The sequence below is a fragment of the Gallus gallus genome, chromosome 14, assembly GCF_016699485.2.
Source record: "Gallus gallus isolate bGalGal1 chromosome 14, bGalGal1.mat.broiler.GRCg7b, whole genome shotgun sequence".
NCBI classification, from domain to species: domain Eukaryota; kingdom Metazoa; phylum Chordata; class Aves; order Galliformes; family Phasianidae; genus Gallus; species Gallus gallus.
In genome coordinates this window covers 5,399,060-5,421,926 of record NC_052545.1, presented here as the reverse complement: position 1 = coordinate 5,421,926, position 22,867 = coordinate 5,399,060, and the positions used below count along the sequence as shown (strand labels likewise).

General features: G+C 46.9%; 1 protein-coding gene and 1 long non-coding RNA gene across 3 annotated transcripts in view; both read left to right on the top strand.

Annotated features, from left to right (window-relative positions):
* CACNA1H (calcium voltage-gated channel subunit alpha1 H) overlaps positions 1 to 22,867 on the top strand; it is a 201,603-nt gene that overhangs the window by 22,260 nt on the left and 156,476 nt on the right. The gene's annotated exons all lie outside the window — the stretch shown is intronic.
* The window catches only part of LOC121106781, a 39,969-nt gene continuing 29,927 nt past the window's right edge, over positions 12,826 to 22,867 (top strand). The window contains exon 1 of the long non-coding RNA XR_005839805.2: positions 12,826 to 12,887. This is a non-coding gene — a long non-coding RNA (uncharacterized LOC121106781). The remainder of the gene's footprint in view (positions 12,888 to 22,867) is intronic.

Sequence of the window (22,867 nt, the reverse complement as noted above, 5' to 3'; positions counted from 1 at the left end):
CTTCTCTATGAAGCCTGCTTATTTAAAGTGAGATTGGGCTGTGGTGAGAGGCACTGGAATGATGGAACCAACCCGTCCAAGGTGACATCCTTTCCCCTGTGCTGTTTGGGTCGTATACATTAAACTAATCAGTTCCCTGGAAAGCTTTGCTTTTCAAAGCCATGATAGCATTACATTTCTAAAGACCTACATTAACCCAACAGCAGCATTTAATAGGACAAAACAAGCAGCATTTAACATCTTTACTCTAATCCTGCTCTGTGTAAGTTGTTTTTAATTCCGCTTGTTAAGCTAATTAAGCCCCACAACTAGTATAATTATTTAGGTTAAAGCTATAGGCGTTTCTAAAAACAACTTGTAATTCTGTACCTCATTTTTTTTATTTATTTTTTTATTTTTTTGAAGAGCACATTCCTGTGGGTGGTATTTATTGTGTGCCTCAACAGCACTCCACAGCTGAGAGATGTGGTGACTCCATTGATAGGAGCGTTTCGCATTCTGCTGCCATCCTTCCCAGTACATTTCTGCCCTCGAGTCCAGAGAGATGACACTGCTTGTGGGTAGGTGTGACAAAAGAGAGGGACGGTCCCCTCTCTTGTGTTCAGGGTGCGTGATAGTGGGGATGTTTCGTGTTTGCATGGTTTGGGCATCTGCCGGGTGGTAATGTCATCCCCGAAGCATTTGAAGCCAGGAGCATCATCAGGCACTGGTCCCTGGGGGGAGATGACTGTTGTTAAGCTTGGGTTTCATCAGACGGCCAGCGTTACGGGGTTTTTTGTGCAAAGCAATGCTTTATGACAGAGATGTTTCAGGAGGCTTTAACCTCGCCGCCTTCAGCTTCTGTCCCATCAGCATCCCATCCCTAAGTTTAAACAGCAGTGAGATGCTAAGTGCGTTTTATAGATGCAGTGCTCCTGATGGCGTGCAGACCTTGGGACATCCCCCCCAAGTTACGGCTGTTGCAGAATGCACACCTGAGTCCTCCCAGAGGTGCATCTTCAGCAGCTGACCCAACTTCACATGTATGGACACTGAGCAGATGCTTTTTCTCTTATTTCAGAAGAATTTCACCCCATAAATGTGCATGCACGTGAGCTTTAACAAGCTCTCAGCAATTTTGCATACTCGATTCTGCCATCTTTACTGTGAGGGTGGTGAGACACTGGAACAGGTTGGCTAGCAATGTTGTGGATGCACCCTCCCTGGAAGCATTCAGGGCCCGGCTGGATAGGGCTTTGAGCAACCTGGTCTAGAGGGAGGTGTCTCTGCTTATAGTAGAGGGGGGTTTGGCACTAGATGATCTTAAAGGTCCCTTTCAACCTAAACCATTCTGTGATTCTATGTTGGCTGGCACTGAAGGAATTGCAGGCCTGGTTATTACATCCCTGAGCAGCAAACGAGGCAGCTACCTCAAAACCAGGGTAGATCATCCATATGCAGTGCTGTTCTGTGGGAACCTGCTCATCCCTGCTGCAAGAAGATGGGTTTGAGTTTCTGTGGCCAAGTCACGCAGGATGTTCCGTGCCTTGCAGTGGGATGGGGGCTGAGTGCAGCCAGAAATGTGCACACAGCTTCAATCACAAGGAAGTCATCGGGTTGCCTTCTCTCCTCAGAACTGCAGCATCAGACTGGAACTTTCTCCAGTGCCATCGTCTTCATGCTGGTCCTGTGGAGTCCACCGCAGCGAGCCAAGCAATTCCCTCTTGAGCACTATTAATATTTCTTTCCAAGTCTTACAGTCTTATTATGGTGAATAATGAAAGCATTTTCCCTGACCTTTGCTCCTTCGATCCAAGTGCGTTCTAACAAGTATATGTATTTTTGACCCATCACGTGATGGGAAAAAGGCTCTGTCCTATTCAGCCAGAATTAAAAGGAAGTCCCATTTCAGAACGTATTCAGATGAAGGCTTTCTTTTTGGCAGTTTATTAATTTTCTGACTGCTATCTCTCTCTTTTCAGCCCCCATGTTACGATGAACTTTAACAGCAGCCTAAGCAATTGTAATAAAGAGAAGCACTGAAGTTGCTTCTTGCTGTTGTCGCTTAATTGCTACATGGGAAAACAGTTAAGATGCCAGGTTATGAGGTGTCTGGGGCTTGGCTTATTAAAATTGAAAGAACAATCCTAGACTGGGAGCTCAGTGGGAGCAGGGCTGTCCTCATAGCATGTTTGTGCCATACTGAGCATGATGGGATCCCGCTCTGTCTGGGGCTCAGGGGTACTTCTGCATTATGAACATCCTATTGTTCAGCTCATTTACTTACATTTGTTGCTGTTTGGAGAATTGGAAGATTCAGTTCTATTGAAACTTAGCAACTTCGTAACAGGTCTGTGTTAATGTTCATTGCTGGTGCTGCACAGTGATTCCCAAAGAGTCCCCTTATCCAGAGGTGATGCTGTGAGTGGAAAGGTGTGGAAGCGTCATCCTTATGTTAACGAGCGGAGAGAAACAGCAGTGAACCTGAGTTCTTATTGATTTAATGAGTTTTCTGACTCGTACCAGCAGTCTGACTTGGTGAGCTCATTCTGCTGTCCTCATAAACAGAACTCTTTTTAATTCATGTATTGTGTAGAGTTCCCAAATGTGTTAATCCATACTATCTGACAGCTTCTCTGAAGTGGGAGGTTCTTTCACCCAAGATGTCAGTGTTACTATTTAACATCTAAATGAGAGATTAGGCTGGAGGCATAGGAAATGAAGCTTCTCTTGAAAGTCTGACAGCAGTAGGCTGGGATGTAATATTTGCACGTGAAAGGTATTGGGTTAACATTGCTGAGACTTTTTTTATTGTAACTGCAGAGGATAAAAACCATAGAGACAGCTTGATTTGTTTGATATTCATAATAGTTTATCGTAAGAGATTGTCTCATTTACACAAAGCAAACAAACATGAAAAAGTAGAAGCCATACATTCTTCCCCCAGGCTTGTTTAGTTATTATACTATTAATACGGTTAATTCAGTATTATTTGCCTTTGAAAGGAATAGTGGTTGTTATAGAGGTGCTCCAGAGCACTTCATACTATGAACGCTCCCTAATGGTCCTGTGAGCAACCTCAGCAGGATCTGTAAATAAAAATAAAAGGAGAAGGTTTGAGGTTAGCTCTGCTTTGTCCTGTGCTTTTTGGACAGTTTTTGAAATACTAGAGCTCCCTTGTTGAGAAGGCATGCAGAACAACAGCAGAATAACAGCAAAGGAAAGCTGAGGAAATGCTTTTCAACCTCCTTGATCCACTGTGTTTGAGTTCAGCACAAGCTCTATGCGTTGGAGTCTGTACATGGTTTGGGGAACGTGTTGGGATTTGAAAGATGCGTGGTGGTGGTATCTTGGAATAAAAGAATGCTTTAGGGATCAAATATTGCTGTCCCTGAAGCCACGTTTCTCCCTGGAACTTCAAATGTGATAGGACAAGAGGTGATGGCCTCAAGTTGTGTGAGGGGAGGCTCAGTTTGGATATTAGGAAACGTTTCTTCTCTGAAAGAGTGGTCAGGCACTGGCACTGCTGCCCAGGGTGTGGGGAAATCACTGTCCCTGGAGGTGTTCAAGAACTTACGTTGAGGGTCCTGGTCAGTGGGCAAGGTGGGGATGGGTCGGGGTTGGTGATCTGAGAGGGCTTTTCCAACCTGAATGGTTCTGTGTAAATGAGGAAAACCTCAACTCATCTGGAAAGGGAATGTTTGTTGCAAACAAACAAACAAGCAGGGATTCTTCTATGTTGATCTGTAGTGTGTGTCCTGCTGGTACTGCCACAGGTGTTGTTTTTGCTCCTGATAATTCCTGCTCCCCTTCCCCAGCTCTGTGCCAGGCAGTGGGAGCGCTGTGTGCCCATGCCTGCCCAGCGCCCAGCTCAGTGCAAAGCACAGAGCACTGCCATGCAGAACATCCCGTTCCACCACCTCCTCCAAAAACACTTTGCAAAGCTTTGCAGAGCTTGCATTATGCTACAGATGTTTCCTCGTCTGCAGCAAATTTGCTGTTACAGCAGAGAATGCAGAGGTTTCCTAGGTTGCTCTCTAAGCCCTCTTAGTGCTTGCATCTCCTTCCTGTCTCCTTCCAATCAGACCGATGCTGCCATGTCTCCACAGCGCCTCTGCGTGTGATCTCCCGTGATGCCGTATGAGCTGGGGTGTCCCTGCCCATCATTGGGGTGTCCCTGCCCAATGCTGGGGTGTCCCAGCCCGTTACTGATGTGTCCCTGTACACCACTGGGGTGTCCCTGCCCATCGCTGCCCACTTTGCATGGAGAAAGTCGAGAGGGAGGGGACAGTGCTGGAGTTTTGGTCTCACTCTGAATGTACCAATATTTTCTGTGAGCAGATTTAGGAAGCGGAAAGCAAGAGGGAGAAAACTCCCTCGGCCATGGCAGAGGAAGGGGGAACCTGTGGGGGTGGAGCAGGAGGGAGAAATGTCTGCTCTCAGCCCACCCCAGAACTGTTTGGTCTCCACCTCAATGGAGAAGCCTTTTAACTTTGCCTTCTCCAGCATGACGTACCCCTGTAGCATGGTGCTGCTCTGCAGAGGGGGTTTGTCCACCCTCACCGCGTGCTGTTATTTTATATCAAGGGTTAAAATGGCAGATCCTGGGGGTGGGTGGTGGGGGGCGGCGCGGTGCCATGCGTGTGCGCATCCTCCATCGGCTCAGCCCTCCCCGGGGGTTTACACACCCACACACCAAAAGTTGTTGTCTTTTTTTTTTTTTTTTTTTTTTTGGAGGGGGAAGGGAGAATTATTAATGAGTTTGGAGCCGTTACCATGGGAACCTGTTGCTAATGAATCTCTGGGGTTTCCTCTCCACCTTGAGCCTTGAGTTTCCTGGTAATAGTGTTCCCATGGCAACGGATGTCACCGGTACCCCACTGGCTCTGTCCCCCGCCATGGATGTGCAGATAGTGCTGCTCACTGTGTCGGCTGATTCACACCATAAACCAGCCGTCCCACCTTGCGCCTCCTGCAAGTTTGGAAACTTCTCTTTTTCCTTTTTTCTTTTCTTTTTTAAACAAAGAGTTTAACATTTACCCAAAATCCCAGACGTGATCCCCTTCTCTCTGCTTGCTTTCCATCCAAAGCTGAACACTGCTGCAAACATGACCTTTGCTTCCCACATACTGGTGCTTGCAGCTTCCTCTGCATCACTATTGGGTTCAGTGCTGCAGCAGCTGGTGCCAGTTCTGGAGGCAGAACCTGGGAAATTGGTGAATTTCTCCCCAGGTTCTTTGTGTTCAGCCCAGTGGCAGAATGTGGGAGCTGTCAGATAATTACCGTAAGGTAATTAGTTTGCAGCCGTGTGTTTTTGCAAAGGGTGTGCTTAGCTGGGGCTGTGAGCAGTGCTATGAGTGTGGCTGATGGGTGGCAAACAGCCCAAAGTGTGCAGTGCTCACAGTGAATTTTCTGGCTGGAAGCAGGAGGGCTTAGAGGCACTTCAGGACAAGGTCCGCACTCTGCTCCCATCGCCCATCCGAGATGCACAGAAGTTGCTCATCTTTGTTTTTTCACTTATTTTTCTGCCATTACAAAGTGCGTCAATTTGGGAGCTTTGATCCAAGTTAGGTCTGTGGATGTCGGCATGGATGGCAGTGGCCCCACTGCCTGTCATAGGGTCAGTTATCCACTCTGGGACTCATACTTGGGCATCCCTGTCCCTGTGCAAATGGTGTGTGATAAAAAGAGAAAGAGGCAAGAAAAACACATTTGCATTCTTGTTTAGTACCAATATTCTGGTAAGGATGGTAAAAGAGGTGCATTTCGTTAATGGGAAGTGTGCCTCCGTGTCTGCTCTAGCTGCCGGAGTGGCCGGTGCTGCCTGGCGCCATGAGCTCGTTATGCAACACAAATTCATTATGAGACCACAGTGCTAATGGCAGCCCTGAACCGAGGCTGTCCGCCGAGTCAGCGTGGCACTGCTTGCTACGGTTGGTCTGGCCAGTGGATTTCCTTTCATCTAAAAGCTGTTTTTCAGCAGGAACAAGAGTGGAGCAATTGAGAAGATACAATAATGTCGGTAACAACCACCCAAAAGAAAAGAAAAAAAAAAAGGTGTTTTTTTTCTTTGAGTTATGTCATGAATGCAATGTGACCAAAATCTCCTCTGTCTCAGCACTGTCTCATTGGCAAGCAATGGCAAGGCGTATAATGGATGATTAGTATCTGTGAGGCCTGGCAGTTTATCTCCTTGTGCCAGCTATCTCCCAGCCACTAGCCCTGGCTGTAAATTGTCAACAAAGGGAGAAGCAGTGTGCGTAAGCACTTAAGTGCTTTTGCTATTCAAGGCAGAGCAGACACCAAAATCCATCAGAAGGTCTATTTTTCACCAGGCGGTATTGACTAATCTGTTAAAGCCAAGTCACCTCTCATCACGGGCTTTGGGCATGATGATATTTTTCCCCTCTCGTGGCACCTCTTGTACAGTGATATTTTTTGTTGGTAGCGCTTTGTAGGTGTGAGTAAATCAAAGCTCTGTGATTGAGGTGGAAGAAGCGAGGCAAGAGAAGGCCAGAGTCCACCAGGGGAGGGAGGCAGCACTGAGGACTCCCAAATCCTCGTTCCACGGTCAGACTTTGGCTCCTTAATAAAATGAGAATAGCTGAGGGTGTTTCTCCCAGGATTGCTATCACTGGGATGAAAGCTATCAAGCGTTAATGACGATCATCTAAAGCTTTCCATGTGCGTGTATTCCGAGGTATGAAAGAGCATGGCTAATGATACCTTGTAAAATGATGAATAATTTATCTTGCGGTTGATGGTAGCTCTGAAGTAGATATGAGATCCTGTACCCATCTCACAGATGAGTAAACTGAAGCTAATTGAGTCTTCGAGAGATCATAAATAAATTGGATGTGTTGTAATACAGGATGTTGCTGTTGATATTTTTTTTTTATCTGAAAGAGGAGGAAGGCTCTTGGCAGCATGAAATTACCATGATGCAGGGAAAGGAAAATTAAATAAATGCAGCCCACCAAGTGATTGGCAAGTGAAGTGGGGTTCAGCTAATTGAGTTAGCCATTGTGTCTGCCCAGATTCCCACCAATGACAGAGGGAAGAGTTGTTTTACCTCAGTGGCGTGCAAAGACATGATTGGGGAAGAATGGGCATGGGGACAAAACTACCCCCTGGGAAAAGATGTGCTCTGTGTGCTGCTTATTGCCTCTTTCCAGTTCAGGAAATATAATAGTGGTGCAAATCTAATGCACTTTGAGCAGCGCTCATGTAGCTGCCTTGTGCTGCAATATGCAATAGGCTGTTTGCATCTAGGAGAACCGCGGAGAAGGAGCTGTAGGTGAAACGCTTCCCCTTGCTCCTTTTTGCTTCCTTTCTGCTGGAGGCTGTTTGGTGCCTCTGCACCCGACGCGCTCCAGGTGGTTCCCCACATCCCACTCTCCCATCTCTGCTGGCAGTGACTTCTCGGGATGGAGTTCCTCCAGTACTGAAAAATCTCAGCTCATCATTAAGCAGCTGTTTGGCTGATGTTGGAGCCATCCCATCTGCTCCCACGTTCCTACTGAATACTGCGGACAGAAGAGAGATGATCTCCCCACCCATTGCCTTGCAGGAGCTGTTGGCTGCAGCACGTGAATGATATCCTCCCCATCACCAGTGTTTTCACACGTCAATGCAGGAAATGATAGCAGTGTGTCCATAAGGAAGGGGTGAGGTCTGCCTGCCTCCCTCTCCTCCCAGTTCATTATATCTCATAGATATATTTCTGTTGTTCCAGTGTTCTCTCTCAGAACTACACGTTGCAAAGAAGCCTTTGGGGGGGAAAAAAAAAATCCTTTTTTTGTTGTTGTTTTTAGTTGTTTTGGAATGATAAATATTTCATCAAATGCCTGCCTTCTGGCCTTTGCTCTCTTTCAGCACTTCCAGTACAGTATGTATAGTGATCTAAATAGATGTATTTAGATTAGAAGCACTCAGAGGAGCTGTTTGCTTTTCCTAAGAAAGCTGAGTTTTGGAGCAGGCCGGTCATCTTGTGTTTAAATCTGTGGAAGGCCACTTGGAGTCACCAAAAAATGTTTTGAAGTCCCGTGCTCGTCTCCAGTAGATGCTTTGCCTTCCAAGGGCTCCTCTGAAATGGATGGCTTTGCTAGGGAGCCTGGAATGTTTTGCTGCTTAATTTAGACTGTTTATCTCAAGAGGTCCCGGAGTTCAAAGCCGAAGAGATGTGCCGAAGCCATTCTTGCTCTCCGCAGCAGCTGCCTCTCGGGTGCAATGATCCCAGCTGCAGGTTGACCATCTTGGGATGCCTGTGCAGAGCATCCTAATCCATCTGCTTAAGATTTCTGCTTCTTCACAGCTGGGTAACCCAACTGGACTCTTCTTACTCTTCTTTCTTTCTGGAATTCCAAAATTTCCAGAGAAAAACACACCAGCCAGCACAGCGTTGTGTGCACAGCTCCCACCGCTCCATTGCTTGCTTTGAAGAAGAGCAGTCAGGAGTGAGGAGGATTTATTGAATCTGGCAGCCCCTCTCCAAGGCTGTCGTTGCAGTCCTGACCTTGGATAGGGTGTGCGGGGCAGGACTGCAGGTTGGTTGCCAGTTGGTTTGCTGGCATGAAGTCCCTGGGCTGTCAAACCAGGTCGAAACGCTGATGTTCTCAATGAGGTCCGGGTTTGGGTTTGGTGGATGTGATTTCATCTCACTTGGGTTGATTCCAAGGGAATTAAATCATTGCTCGCGAGAGGCTTTCCGTGGCCTTGCCTCCTTTATCTGAGGGACCAATTTAAGTTTTATTTATGATTTCTGCTGCTATCATTAAAAAAAAACACAAAAACACAAACAACAGAACAAACCCCACTGCTCAATGAAAAGAGGATTTAAGTATTTCATTTAGATCAAAGCCAGCCCATTATGAAATCTTCCAGTTGCAAGAAATAACAATTTCTACAACATAACGTTAAGTGGTCACACTCTGATATATGCCACTCTTTATGAATTTAATTAGAAAACATTTGTTTTATTTCATCCAATAATGCCAGAGTGCTGGAAAGGTATGCCAGTTGCCAGGACAACCTATTTTTCTTTATTTTTTTTTTCTCCTTCCCCCTTTATTTCTTTTCTGTCATTTTTGATCACATCACGTTGAGAGGAGATTTTATTATTTAGGTGTTCGGACTACTTTGATTGAAAGGCAGATTTCTTACAGCTCATGTCGTTTGTGGAGCTCTTCTTGCAGAGTCCCTCTGCGTTTGTGCCCGTCCTCTATAGAAAGTCACAGTGGCAGCAATGACAGAAAATGATGTGGAATCAGAGCAGCAGCAGCAGCAAGCGGTGTGTTCCCCCTCATCCCACCAAAGCCTCTTCCCTGCAGATTGTGGCTCTGGAAGTCCTTGAGCTGTCTTCCTGAGTTAGCTTCAAGCAGTGTGTGCAGCACTGGCAGCAAAACTCCCCAAATGAGGGTGTAGAGGAAAGGTGCTCTTTTTGGGGTCAGAGTTGGGGGAAATTGCTTTTCTCTCTTTCCCTCCTCACTGCAATAGTCTGAATTTGAGGCTGTGGGAGTTGGACCAGATGACCTTTAAACGTCCCTCCCAACAGTAAGGATTCTATGATTCTAAGAAGCAAGTGGAAACAAAAGAGGTCATGCACACAAAGCTTGGCTTTCCTGGCAGAGAAAAGCACCTTCCAGTGTGTAGCACCTTCCCCAGCCCCTTGGAAGAGTTATTTGTGTTATTTGCATATGAAAATGTAGTGCTGCGTTGGGACGCTTGGGTAGATTGTTGCTGCTGGGGGAAGGTTTTTCTCCCCCCAGCCGATAGAACAGTCTTTAGATTACGAAGATGCGTGTCTTTTATTCAACCTAGGCAGCAGGGAAAAATGGGAAAAGCTACAGAATTCATAAAAGATTTGTCATTGGACTGCAGTGATTTACAGGGAGATAATTTTGTTGATTAGTTTTGGTGCTGTTCCCATGTTACACAATGTCACCCAGCACACAACCAGCCCAGATGTTAGATTTTTATTGCTTTTACAGAAGATTGGGAATCAGGCGCTAGTTCTGATAGCATTTCCTTTTCTTATGAAGTATTTGGGAAGCCCAAATGATCCCTTGCCAAATGATATATTGCCTCTTTTCCTGGATTATACTGCTTTGCATCTAGCCTTATAGAAAAATGCAATGAAACTGGTGTCCCTTTCACTCCTTTCTTTCCTGTTTTGAAGTAGTTACAATAGCCGTATTGTCTTCAATAATGATATGATATGGTTATGTTTAACAAAACACTGCTGACTCAAGATTCCAACTGAAATACGTATTTGCTTCTGCTGCTGGTAGAGCTATTGGAATGGGTAGCATAAAGCAAAGGGAAGGTGTTGGGGTTGGGGTGGGCTGGGGCTTGGGATTGGCACTTCTGAGTTGTTGGTCTGGGGAAAAGCAGAAGGTAAGCAAATTTTCAGATCAAAACAGAACTGTATGGTTTCTTTCCTTTGCATCTTCTTTTGGTCTTAAAATTCCCATCAAATGCATTTTTAGAGCAAAGCTTTTTTTTTTTTAAATAAAATAAGGTCAAGTTTGAAATTAAGCACTGCGCTGATAGCAGAGTAACTTGACCTGAAAAAAATCAGAGGAGGATGAAAGAATTGCTTACACAGATCACAAAAGTGCTGGGAATAATGGAGCAGAGCATCGGAAGGCTTGGCTTCTGTATCCTGCCTCTGCTGCACTCTTGCCATATGATGTTGGACAAATTGCTGATTCTTCCTTGCCTTTAGACCCGCTGTAAGTGTCTGAAAAGCTTGGAGATACTGTGCTAAAAAGCTGAGTGTGTCTCCAAAGCGTTATTATAGCGACAAGTGAGCTTGGGATGGGCCATGCCGTGTCACCTCCTCCTTTGCAAAATCTGGTGGCTGAAGAAAGAACCTCCTACACGAGCCCGATTCAATTTGTGGGGCAGTGGCATTGCCAGGGATGATTTTGGTTGGCGTAATCCAAATTCTACAAGTTCTTTGCTTTGACTTCTGTCAAAAGGCATGAGCGAGTTGGAACACAAAACTCATCTCCAGAGTGCAGAAAATGCCATTAGAAAGGGGCTTTGCCTATATTTCTGTGAACATTGAAATGCTGCAGGTTTTCAGCCTTTCATTTCCAATTTAATAGTACTGAATGGGAGAGACGAAGGATGTGGATTTTTTTTTTTTGTACCTTGATGGGGGTGAAGCCGTTAATGGACTTCATCAATTGATTTTGTGCTGTGCCTTCTCTAATCAAACAAAAGTAACTAGAAAATCCTTTAGCATATTTCTGTGCAACCAGCGTTTGAATTAGCAGCACATCCTTCTGTGTTACAGAGGTGGCATTTGTTGTTTAATGAGAGAAACCAAAAAAACAGTGGTATAATAGAAATATTTTCCAAAAGAATTAATTTTGTGCAGATCTTTGTCCCAGCTAAAGCAATGGCTGTTGGCTGGCTGGCTGTCTTTGAGGCCAGGCATGGAGCATGGTCAGGGCTGATTAAGCCCTCTGCTTTTATTGCTCGTAATCAGTAGAAAGCAAAAAGGAAGATGTAAAACTACTAGGCATTAGGTTGAATTTAAAGCTCTCTCATTTTAAGAGACTAGTTAAATATTTCATGGATTTCTTGCATTGCCTCCGAAGCACCCAGCTTCTTGGCATGAGACTTTGCTGCTCTTGGCTTCCCGTGGCCAAGAGAAAACCTCCATGTCCAATTGCTGCATGACTCATTTGCTGATCTGTAATGTTAAAATGATGATGGGGTTTTTTTTTATTATTATTATTTTGAATTTTTAACTGGCACGGTCCATGTGGAAGTCATTTCCCTTTCCCTTCCATTGTCTGCCTGGGACAGAGCTCCCATCCCTTCTGGGTCTGTTTCAGCATCACTGATTCATTCAGCCTCTGAGCTCCCAAATTGCACTTAACTGTGTGTGCTCTGTAAGTTGTGCTGTTTGAAGCCAAAATTGAAGCACTAAGCTTGCACTGTAAATGAGGAATTCTGTGCAAACCTCCTTATATGTCTACCTGGTGCACTCCTGGGATGTCAGAAAGATTTTCATGGGGATTTCAGAAAGATTGTGGCATTTCAGTGCTCACTAGGGCTGCTCTGCCTTGCAGGAATGGCAGGTAAATAAAGCAAGTAAATAAGGCAGCAGCTGATGTGTTGCATTGAGCTCTGGTAGGAGCTAAGGAGCACTGTGAAAACAGGTGCTTGCTCGTGCAACCAGCTTTTTTACTATATTTTTTTTAGCTTAACTTTTCAGCCAAGCTCTTTTGCATGCTCTTGACCTACTGTGCTCTCCCATCCCAAGGCCAGCTGTTGCTCTCAATGTCTCTGAGCACGGTGTGTCCTACTGGGACTCCCAGGGAACTCATGGTGCTGCTGCCTCCGTGTCGTGAAGGGACATCTCCTGCATCAAGAAAGAAAAATCCCCGATATCCCTTATTTCTGACAGCAAGCTGTTACCCAATTAGATTGCACAGGGCTGGCCAGCGGAAGAGACAGGAAGCCATCAGCGCGCTCAGGAGCAACAACAAAAAAGGTGCTGATGGTTTATAGCTGGCTTCCAAATGAGATTAGCAGTTCCTGCTGCCTCACTGTCCTGCAGGTTGCCCTTATAACTTAATCAATAGCATTGATTGGTCAGTAGCAGCGTGTACAGTGCTGGGGAGCTTTGTTTTTGGCCACAAGGGTTGTGATGGAGATGAGCTTGGGGGGACAGGGAAGCCCACAGGAGGATGGCCACCAGTTAGGAAGGTGACAGGGGAGGACAGCCACCAGCTTGGCTGGTGCCAGAGGATATCTGTACTGTCACCCATCCCTCTTGAGCCTTGTGACTTCACAGTCGCACCCTGCGGGTCCGCCCTAGAACCCAGCAGAGTAGTGGATGGGGACAAGGTTGGCAGAGCGTGAAGCCTGGGCTCAGTGGTGCTTTGGAGGTACGTTGGGGGTTCCTCTCTGGGGGGATTGTCATCGACAGCTCTCCTCTGTGCTGTAGCTCAGCTGGGGTCACCTCCTGCAGCATGCTGCATGAAAGTTGGATATTAGGAAAGAAAATTATTCTCCAGGAATGGTGGTGATGCACTGGCACAGGCTGCCCAGGGAGGTGCTGGAGTCACCATCCCTGGAGGTGTTCAAGAACTGTGGAGATGTGGCACTGAAGGACATGGGTTGGTGGGATGGGTTGGGGTTGGACTTGGTGATCTGAGAGGGTTTTTTCAACCTTAATGGTTCTGTGATTCTGTGATTCAGTTTGGGAGTTTGTGTTGAGTTCTGGGTTTGGGCATACTTGGGGCAAAGCAGACCCTGGATGGCTGGTTGAGTTGGAGAAACAACATGTCTGTGGCAGGGATGGAAGTTAGGGAGTACTCATCCAGCAGGAAGCCCTAACTATAGACAGATCATCTTCCTCCAGGGCTACACATCCATGGATATCAGAGGTTGGATGGATATAAGAGTGCTCTCTTTGGGTTTTTTTTCCGAGGTTTAGGAGCTCGCTGGGCCCAGAACTCTTCCTGCTGTTGCTAATTGCTTGGGCTGAATTCCAGCCAGGCTAACGTTGGCCACAGTATGCCTCTGAGGCCACAAATTTATTATGGCTTTGTCTCTCAGGGAAACACCTTAAAAACAGATCGACATAAAGAGGAATCAAGTGGTTTATTCTGAAGCTAATATATCTAGATGGAGTTGTTTAGGAATAGTGAATTTGGAGGTCATTCTTTTAAAATCAAGATCTTGGGTTTGATCCAGTGCTCACATTCAAAAGAGAGTTGTGGGCCCTTAGTGGTGACAAGGAGCTGTGGATGTTTGTGGGAAGGGAAAAGCCCTCAAATAAAGCCCCTTGGATCTTTGTGGGGAGGATGAGTTGGCTGCTGCAAGAAAGAGACTGAGGTGACAGCAGCAAGGAGCTTGCTTTGCTCTCCCTCAAATTCATTTTCAAAAAGACGTAATGACCTTCCCAGCTGCAGATGGCAACCCCAACATCTGGAGGGCCTGAGGACAGCAGGTGCCTGGGATGTATCCCGGGTTTTCTGTGCCTCCTGTATGCTTTCAGTATTGTGTAGGACATGGAGCACGTGTCCAGCTGGGCACTTTCTCCTGCTTCTGCAAAAGGCCACACTAAGCTGAATTTCAGCTGAGGAGCTAATGAGGAGGAAAGGCAAGAGAAACTGTACAGCTGCTGCTTAATTGATAGCAACATCGATTTCTCTAATTGATGTTTCAGGAGTGGCTGTGCCAGGTTCTCTGCAGAGCCTGTCCCGCTCTGTCATGTCTCTCTGGTCCCTTGCTCTGTTTGCTTTCTGCACAGGAGGATTTTGCAAAGCCCCAGCATCTCCAGCATGCAGGCAATAAGCAGGGGACCCCACAGCTGCAGTAACCCCACAGTTTCCCTGATGATGGACTGAAAATCAAAGTCCCCTGTGTATCTCTGTAGTGATGGGGTGATGCTGTGCTTTGTACTGTAACACAATGGAGTGTTTGTTCCAACTGTAAAGTGCAGGTGACCATCCCAGGGGGTTCCTCTTGCTGTGGCAGTTGGTCATGGTCTTTGGGATATGGGGACACTCAGCTTTGTGTGTGTGGGATGGGATGGTCCCCAGTGCAAAGCTGCATCACCCCACAGCTTTCCCAGTATCTTTATCCAGCCACAGCTTTGAGATGTGGCTTCATCACTGAGAGTCCACAAGGGCTGGGACTCACCCAGCACTGAATAGTGAACATAGAGCCCTTTTTCAGGGGGAAATAGAGGAGTTTATTTCCTCGTTTCAGTTCTATGCCCACTCACTCGTCTTGGTGCTGGCAAGTGCTGGGTTTGGTAGTGCTTTATGCAGATTTTCTTGAGGATTTTCCTGGCCTAACACTGATTCAAGGCTTGCTCAGCCCCTTTTTGGGGCATTTCTCACCTCGCTGCCATTAAGAAATGAGGTTTCTCAGCAAGGAGTAGCATGGAATCTCTCCTATGGCTCAGTCAATAGAAAAAGGTGAAGATTCCCATTGCCCTAACAGGGATTATGAAGGAATTAACCACTTTGGGATTTCCTGCTGTGTTTGGTCCCAAAGTGCTAATTCTGCACTGCAGTGTGCTGTGGGGTTGTGCTGTGAGGGTACGAATCCTCCTGCTCTGATTCATTATTTATCCCACAGCATTTACTCCGTACAACAGTCCCCCTGTAGTCTGTGTCAGAACCAAACGGCCCTTTTGATCCGCAATTTGGGTTGTGTCAGTTTAACTCGATCCCTGGGGGACAGGAAGGGGGAGGTTCAGGGTAGGGATAGGGGGGAGATGCTAAATGGAGCAGCCCATCTGCCCTTTGCTTTTCTGCTGCCGTCAGTGGTTCCCATTTTGTTGACAACATCCTCACAAGGAGCGATGAAATGAGATCAAAGCGAGAGGAGAGAGAAATAGATGTGAGCCCGTGGGGCTGCCGCTTGTTGCGCTCTCCCCTTTGAGACGTCTAAATTGATGCTTTGCTGATCCACGTATTAATTACCTATTGTTTTTTTGGTGGGTTGTTTTTTTTTTTCTTTTTCGTTTCGTTATGGAAATAAAACCGGGGAAGAAGTGCTCTTTAAACTTCCTGATGGCACTTTGTGCTTGCTTGTGAGCTGTGGCTTTTTGGAGAGCGACTCCAGCACTGGGATGGGTGTTTGGAGCCTTGTTGCATTTGTCTTGCTCTAAATAATAGGATGATTTATTTTCCTTTTGCAGAACTACAAAATAATCCATATCTGTGTACTTATGGACTCTAATCCCCCCTCTTTTGTAGGGTGATTGCATTGACTGTTGTTCTTTTAATCTTTTTCCCGGAGTCGCCCTGATTCTGAATTAAAAATAAGAGTGGTTCAAAACCCAGTCTGTCAATAAGAGATGAACGAATGTTTCTGTTAGATTTGTCCTTTCCCCTTGACTTCGTTTCAGTTATTTTTCCCTTGGAGTTGCCCTTCTCCAAGCCTTCTCCTGGCTTTGATCAAAAATTCCAAAGCCTCCCATTGGACACAGTGCACTTTCCTGGCTCCCCACCCATTGCCATTCCCTCCCACCTCAGGCATCGCATCCTATATAAACTCTCCCATACACTTAATGGCCTGTAAAGGATTCAGATTTCCAACTCCTGCTAATTCGGGAAGCGGGCAGGCTCGCGCCGGGTGCAGTGCGTCATGGAAAAGGCTTTTACGCCCTGAATGGAGGCAAAAAAGAATACATAATCATCAGAATGCAGCCACTGCCATTAGCAGGCACTGCATTTCCATCAGCCTCAGCTCGTCTGAGGGTGCAGCTCTCCATTTGCGGCGTACAGGCAGGACGGGGGTATGCAGTCTGTTGCAGCATCATTGATTCCCGTCAATAAATGAGCTCTGGTTGAGATCACTCGGTATTGTTCCGAGTGCCAAAGCACAAGGCGAGCATAGCTCGCTCTTCATGCATAGGTACCAACTGGAAATGTGTTGGACAGCCTCCAGCCCCGCCTGGGTGTTGGATTTTGGCTATCAAAAGGCTTTTGTATTGGTTGGACTTTGTGACGGAATTATTCACTCTTTTTATTTATTTTTTTTTCTTTTTTGCTGCATTAATTTAATTGACAGAGCTGTGTTTTTTTTTAATTATTTCTTTGGTTCATGAATTTTTACGATTGGAAGATGTGTTCTCTTGTGTAGCAGGCATGAAAGATTTATGTTGGAATAAATGGATCGGCTTGGCACACGTAGAGTGGCCACACAAATTGCTCTCTTTAAGCTCAGTGGAGATAATTACAATTAGCTGCCTGGGCATGGGGGAAACAACAGCCCAGATTTGGGCTCAGTGGCACCGGTCATCCCTCTCCGTTTTGCCCAACAAAGGATCAGGAGCAGATATAGGGCCTTCATTGATTTCGTATTAATTACTGACATTTGGCACTCATGAAAGCACTTATGGCTTTTAATGGGAAAAATTAAAAGTCACATCTAGAGCCTCAGTGGATGACTGAGCGCCAGGCACAGTGTCGGTGGGGAATTGCAGAGCCACTGAATGTGTAAGAGAAGTGCAGTGACAACAGAGGATGGGAACAGAATTAATGGAAGTGAAATAGCAGAGATGTTGGGAGGAGCACAACACCCGCTTCCCATAGCCCAGCACAGGGGAAACGTGGCCAAGAAGCCCAGTTTTCTTCATGTTGAGCTAAAGTCACCCAGTTAATTATCAATTAAGGGTGGTGGTTTTGCAGAACGCACTGACCTGACATCCAGTTGTGTGAGTGCACTCCGGATGGCTAAGAAATACGCAGAGCAAAGGATAGGCAAGATAACATAAAGTGTGGCTTTCTTCTTTCTTTTTCTATCAAATACCATTACAGATGATGTGTAGTTGAAATGTTTTGGGTATTTTTTACTGTTCTTAGTTCTCAGTCCAGGTTTGATCCAGTGGTGAGCAAGCACCCAAATTCCAGCTTCCCCATTTTAATTCAGAGCAATAAGGAGCATTGTGCAGCACTCCTTCCCAACTGCAAACCTGAGCTGTGGGGCAGTGCCACGTGTGAAGCTGTGGGTGGGAGTCTGTTTTCAATGTTGCTTTGGTCCTGTGCTGGCCAGGAGCAACCTTTCTGGGCTGTGCTGGGCTGTGGTCAGCCCCAGGGTTCATCACCGTGTCATTTAGTAGTAATTCTGGATGTGTGGATAACATTCATTTTTCTCTGTTTTTTTGAATGAGTTTGAGGATTTTGAACCTGGGAATAATAAGCAGTAAGGGATCTTGCAGGTGGAGGAGGGCAGGTAATTTCCTCTGCCTCCCTTCTGCAGCTGCTGCCAGTCTGGGATGTCCTGCTCCATAGGTCTGAAAGAGCTCTCAAGTTGTGGTTTCTGTCCCTGTTCCTGGACTAGAAGTTGCACAAGTCATGCAGAAATAAGAGTCACGTTATCTTCTGTATGTTGGCTCTGCTATTTTCTGCATCTCTTGTCCAGTTGTTTCAGAACTAAAACTGCGAGTTGCCATGATTTCGGGTAGTCAATCCAATGTAAAGGGATGAAGGATGCTCAGCATCTCACTGAGCCTCCAGAACCGGGTCTGTGCCAGGTGAAGGAAGCCCATGTGGGGGGGTTTGGCCAGTTCTTCTTGCTAGAGGAGACTCTTGCAACGCTCTGGAGATGTGTGCAGGACTCCTTGGTGTTTCCTTGCCGCTGGAGCTGGTCCCTGCATTGCCTCAAGCCCTTGGCTTCTGGGAAATGTGCCTGCAGTTCCCCAGCAGTGCTGGGCAGGAGCCCCTTTCCCTTCCAAACCCCTTCAGAACAATCCAACTCCATACCCACACTATCCAACTGTTTATATCACAGAGTGTGGGAGGAAGCAGTGACATCCTGCAGGTCGTCATGCTGCTCCTGTTGGAACAGGGCTTTGGTTACATGAAATACACAGAGGACAAGATATTTATCTGATGCAACACTAAAAAATCAGAGGTTTTGTCCCCCTTGCTCCAAGCCCCAAGTGTGTTGCTCAAAGGCACTGGCACAACAGAGGCAGATAGGATTGGGAAGAGGAATGCAACTCATAAAAACCCTCTTCCTTTTGTTTTAGATGCACGTTGTGCATCTCAGAGCATCTCACCTTGCAGTCCTTGGAGCTGCCTTTCCCGATATCCCTCTTCAATCCCCTGCCCTTCATGGCTTCTAAATGCAGTGTTTGGTTTTTTTTTTTCCTGCTCTCAATGAGTCTGGATGCAGAACAGCTCTGCTGGGTTCCCCCAACAGGAGTGCCGCACGTTTCGCCCGCTGCACACAAATAATGTGACATTTGCAATATTTGTGCTGGCACCGCGTGCGCCAGACACCGAGAGCAGCAATTAACACCTGATCTGAAACGTAAATTGGCTGCTGGAACGCCTTATAAAATTAAACCACTTTTTATCTGATCCTTTCCTTCCATTGTCTCCCTCGATGTGGTGGCAGAGAAGTATTCAGCGCCAAGAGGAGAGCGGTGCTGGCATGGGGCTGTCGCTCGGGGCTGCATCTGGATTTGATTTTCCTTCCAGTTTGCATCATGTGGGTGCATGGATGGTGATGGGACTTGGGGGGTTGACTTTATGCTGGGGAAGAGAAGGGCTTCCTCCAATAGGAGGACAAAAGTGCACTGAGCAGTGCACTCAGGGCTGGTCAGGTCTCTCTCGATGCCTTTGCTTCATGTCACTGCTCTGAGCTTCAAGTTTAGAACGCTGCAGCGTTTATAGGGGAGGATGTCTGTAAAGATGAATAACAATGATAATTTAACAAGGAGTCCGGCCAATTTTACTTTTAAATCAAATTTCAACAAGGCAGGCTGTACCATTGGAAATGCCAGGGCTATTTATAGTCAGCAGGGATAAAGCAAAGAATTGGAAAACTTTGGTATTTCAACAGCTTGTTATCGGAATGCAATTTGTAACGGGGCCGAAGCCATTAGTGCTGATGCAGACCAGGATCTGGAGCACAAATCTGCGTTCTCCAAGCCCTGCGCCATGGGATGGCATTTAGGACAAGCAAATACATCCACGTTTCTTCTGTTGTCTTGGAAAGGCAATTACAGAGTTCTTATGTGGGGAAAAGTGCCGCGTTTCTGCACAGAGTGGGACTTTCTTGGCATCATTTGGGCTTTTCTGTTTCTCCTCTGGGCTGAGGAGGAAGCACCATGAATCCCAAGTCCTCGAAAGCATTTGACCTAATCACTCAATTCAGTGCTGACTCCGGTTTTGGCAGGAGCATGAAGCTCGGGGGTAGGGTGAGCTGGGTAATGGATGCTCAGGGATGCTCTGCCTAAACCAGTGGTGAGGGATGGGTCTGCGACTGAGATGGGGGTATGGAGCCTTCGTGGCACTGTCCATAGCGATGGAGGTGTGTCTGGGGCTGCCATGCAGGGTTGCTGAGCATCCTGCCTGCTTTCTGCCTACTTTGTTCACTGAACTGTTGGGTAGCCAGGTGAGCCGGCTCTGCCCCACTCCTTTGAGCCCCCCAGGACGCTCCCACCAGTGGGGCCAGGGGATACTGGTGGCTGCCGAGCCCCAGCACTGCTCACTCCTTTTTGTTCTCTTTGCACAATCCATATAAGGGGTGTTTCCAGCAGAAACCTCCCAGTAGGACTCTAATCTAAACAGTGGCAGCATCCCAGTACTTCGGCATAAACGTGCAAGCACAAGCTCCTGCCCGCAGCAGCGGGGAACAGCCTCCATCCAAAATTAAAAGATTATTAGGAATACCGAGCAGTGCTGTTTCATATAAAAACTCGCCTGGAAGTTGGCTCTTAAGTAGCTGTGCCTCCAGTAGAAATCTGAAAGGAAGAAACCTCTGTCTGCTCGAGATGCAGGAGCTGTTGGAGTTGAAGCTAATATGTTGCATGTTCATTGCTGAGGGTTTTCTCTTTTTTTCCTTTGCTGTGCAAAGCTCTGTTCCCACCTCCAGTAAATGAAGCTAACTGCCCGTGTCTGGTTTATGCAATGCAACCAACATCTGTAGGGATCGCATTTTAGCATTTATGCTGTTGCATTCATAATGACAATGTGCCACATCCCGAATGTGCTGCGTGCTGAGATCGGAGCGCGAAGGATGTGTACAGAGAGAGGGAGGGGGAAAGAGGAATGCTCCCTTCTCTCCATACTTTTGCTTCTTCCCATATGTCAGCAGGGAAAACTGCACCTGTGCTATCTCCCTGCAATGGTGTCATTGCACAAGGGATGAAAAGTTTCTGAGCGTCGCCTCTGTGTTGGTGTGCTGCAGGTACAAACCTTTTCCTGCTGGAATTCAGCTCCCTGCTAGCCTGGGGACAGCCCTTTCATACAGTCATAGAATCATTAAGGTTGGAAGAGACCGCTAAGATCACCAAGTCCAACCATCAACCCATCCCCACCATGCCAGAAAAAAACAACCATGCCCAAAAAGCCATCTCACTTCCCTGTGCCTGCGTGTGGCTGGAAGGAGAGGCAGAGAGCATCCCAGGGCCATGGATACCTGCCAGGTACCCCAGGGCTGCACTGTGCTATAGGAGTCGCCATGTCCCATAGCGCTGCTTGAGCTGGGAAACTGTATTAGGACATGGATGGCAGCTTTACAATGGGATGAACACAGGGCTCCAGTTCGTATCCATCAAAGGAAATATAGAAACAGATTTTATGACTGCAAAATCTTCTGACTTCATCAAAATTGTTGTTATTTTTTCTTTTACCCTTTTGTTTCAGGGTTGGTGTGTTTAGGGCAAAGCAGCCAACAGTAGGGGAAAATGGGCCCTTTGTGTGAGTGCTTTCAGTTACCAGGCCCCCCCCCCCCCCCCGTTGGAATGGTTGGTGGGAAATCAGCCCTAGCAGTCTGTCATTTGGAAAGCAGTGGCCCCCTCTGCCCCTCTCTAGAGCACTGATGGCGTTGTGCTTTACCACGAGAACTTTGGGATGTTTTATATGTTCACAGCGTATGTGTATCATGAATGAGTTCATTTGTCTGGAAACGAGTTGATGGCAGCAATTAAATTGGCTCTGTCGCTGCCAACGTGTCTCTCTCTGGCACGAGGCTCGCAAGGCACTGAGACAAAAGCTTGGAAGCACATGGGGAAGGGATGGGGAGGAATCCATGCGTTGGGGACGTCCTTGGGGGCAGCGTGGCTCAGATTAAAGCTCTTGGAAGAGCTCAGAAAGGTCCTTGTAACGAATGCCAAACTGAGTGCACGGGGCAGGGCAAGTTACTCTCAGCCATCTGTGCCTTTGCATGTATTTCTTTTTTAGGGTTTTTCAAGGGCTCTTCCAAGCAGTGTCTGAATAATTCCATTTGTATTTTGGGGTACCGTGGGGGGTCTGTTGCTGGGTGTGTGGGTTAGGGGCAGAGAGGGTGTGCTCGGAGCTGTGCCCAGCTGGACCCGGTGCTGGGGGGCACAACTCCCTGCTTGGGTCCTCTCAGCCTCACATAGGGCTGTGCAGTGAATAGGAGGAAGGTCATCAGCTCTTAGCGCACAAAAAAGGGGGAAAAAGTTACCAAGGAGGCAATAACATTTGCTCTGTTCGTTCATCTTCCTGCTGTTGAGTGTTAATTAATGGGCCAGACTGGCTAGGATTCACAGGGGCTGTTTCATGGATGTGAATTTGGCCAGTGATAATCTTGAATCCGTGACATCGGAGTTCATGTTGTGATAACAGAGAAAGTTTGTGGTGTCATGCCAGAGGCTTTGGGTTTGGATGGGGAGGAGCAGGGAGCATTATAAATAGCCCTTTTACCTAATAAGGGCTGGCAGAAAAAACTCGCATTCCCAACTTTGGCTTTTCTTTCCCCTTGCAGACAGCCAGCTTTGCAAGCTTCCCATTCATAACGTATTCAAACAAATATTCCTTTAAGAATTTTTGCTTCTTCTCTGCACTCATACACGTTGCACAGGAACTTCTTTTTGCCCAAGGACTCCCTGTGAGGTGAAAGCCCTTCTCCGTCTGTAGCTCTGGGTCACTGTGGTCTGGAGCAGCTCGTTTATCCTCCCGTTATTTCATCACCCACAGCTATAAGATCAGGCTGCTGTGAAGAAGAATGGCCTGACAGTGAAGTGCTAAGGAGTTAATGGGATCTTCTCAGGGATTTTTTGTGAAACTTTGGGTTGACCCGTGAAGGGATGGTATGATGAGAGCAGGCACGGAGGGGAAGAGGTGGTTTGAAATGACAGAGGGGGGGATGACTTGGGTAGGGCTGGGGATGATGCCAGGCTGCTGCCTCCTTGGCAAGAGCTGGGCACGGGGCGGAGGTGGCCTCCAACCAATGGCACACATGAAAACGAGCATCCTCAGGCTGGTACGTTTCTTTTTAATGACTGTTTTATTTAGCTGGCAACCCTCCCCGTGGCTGAAGCAAAGAGCTGTCACCTTTATTACTTGCAGGAGTAAGGAGGAGGGGAAAATGCAGCAACTTAGTGCAAATATTGCCAGGCAGCAGCAGCGAGCCAGATGGATTGGCT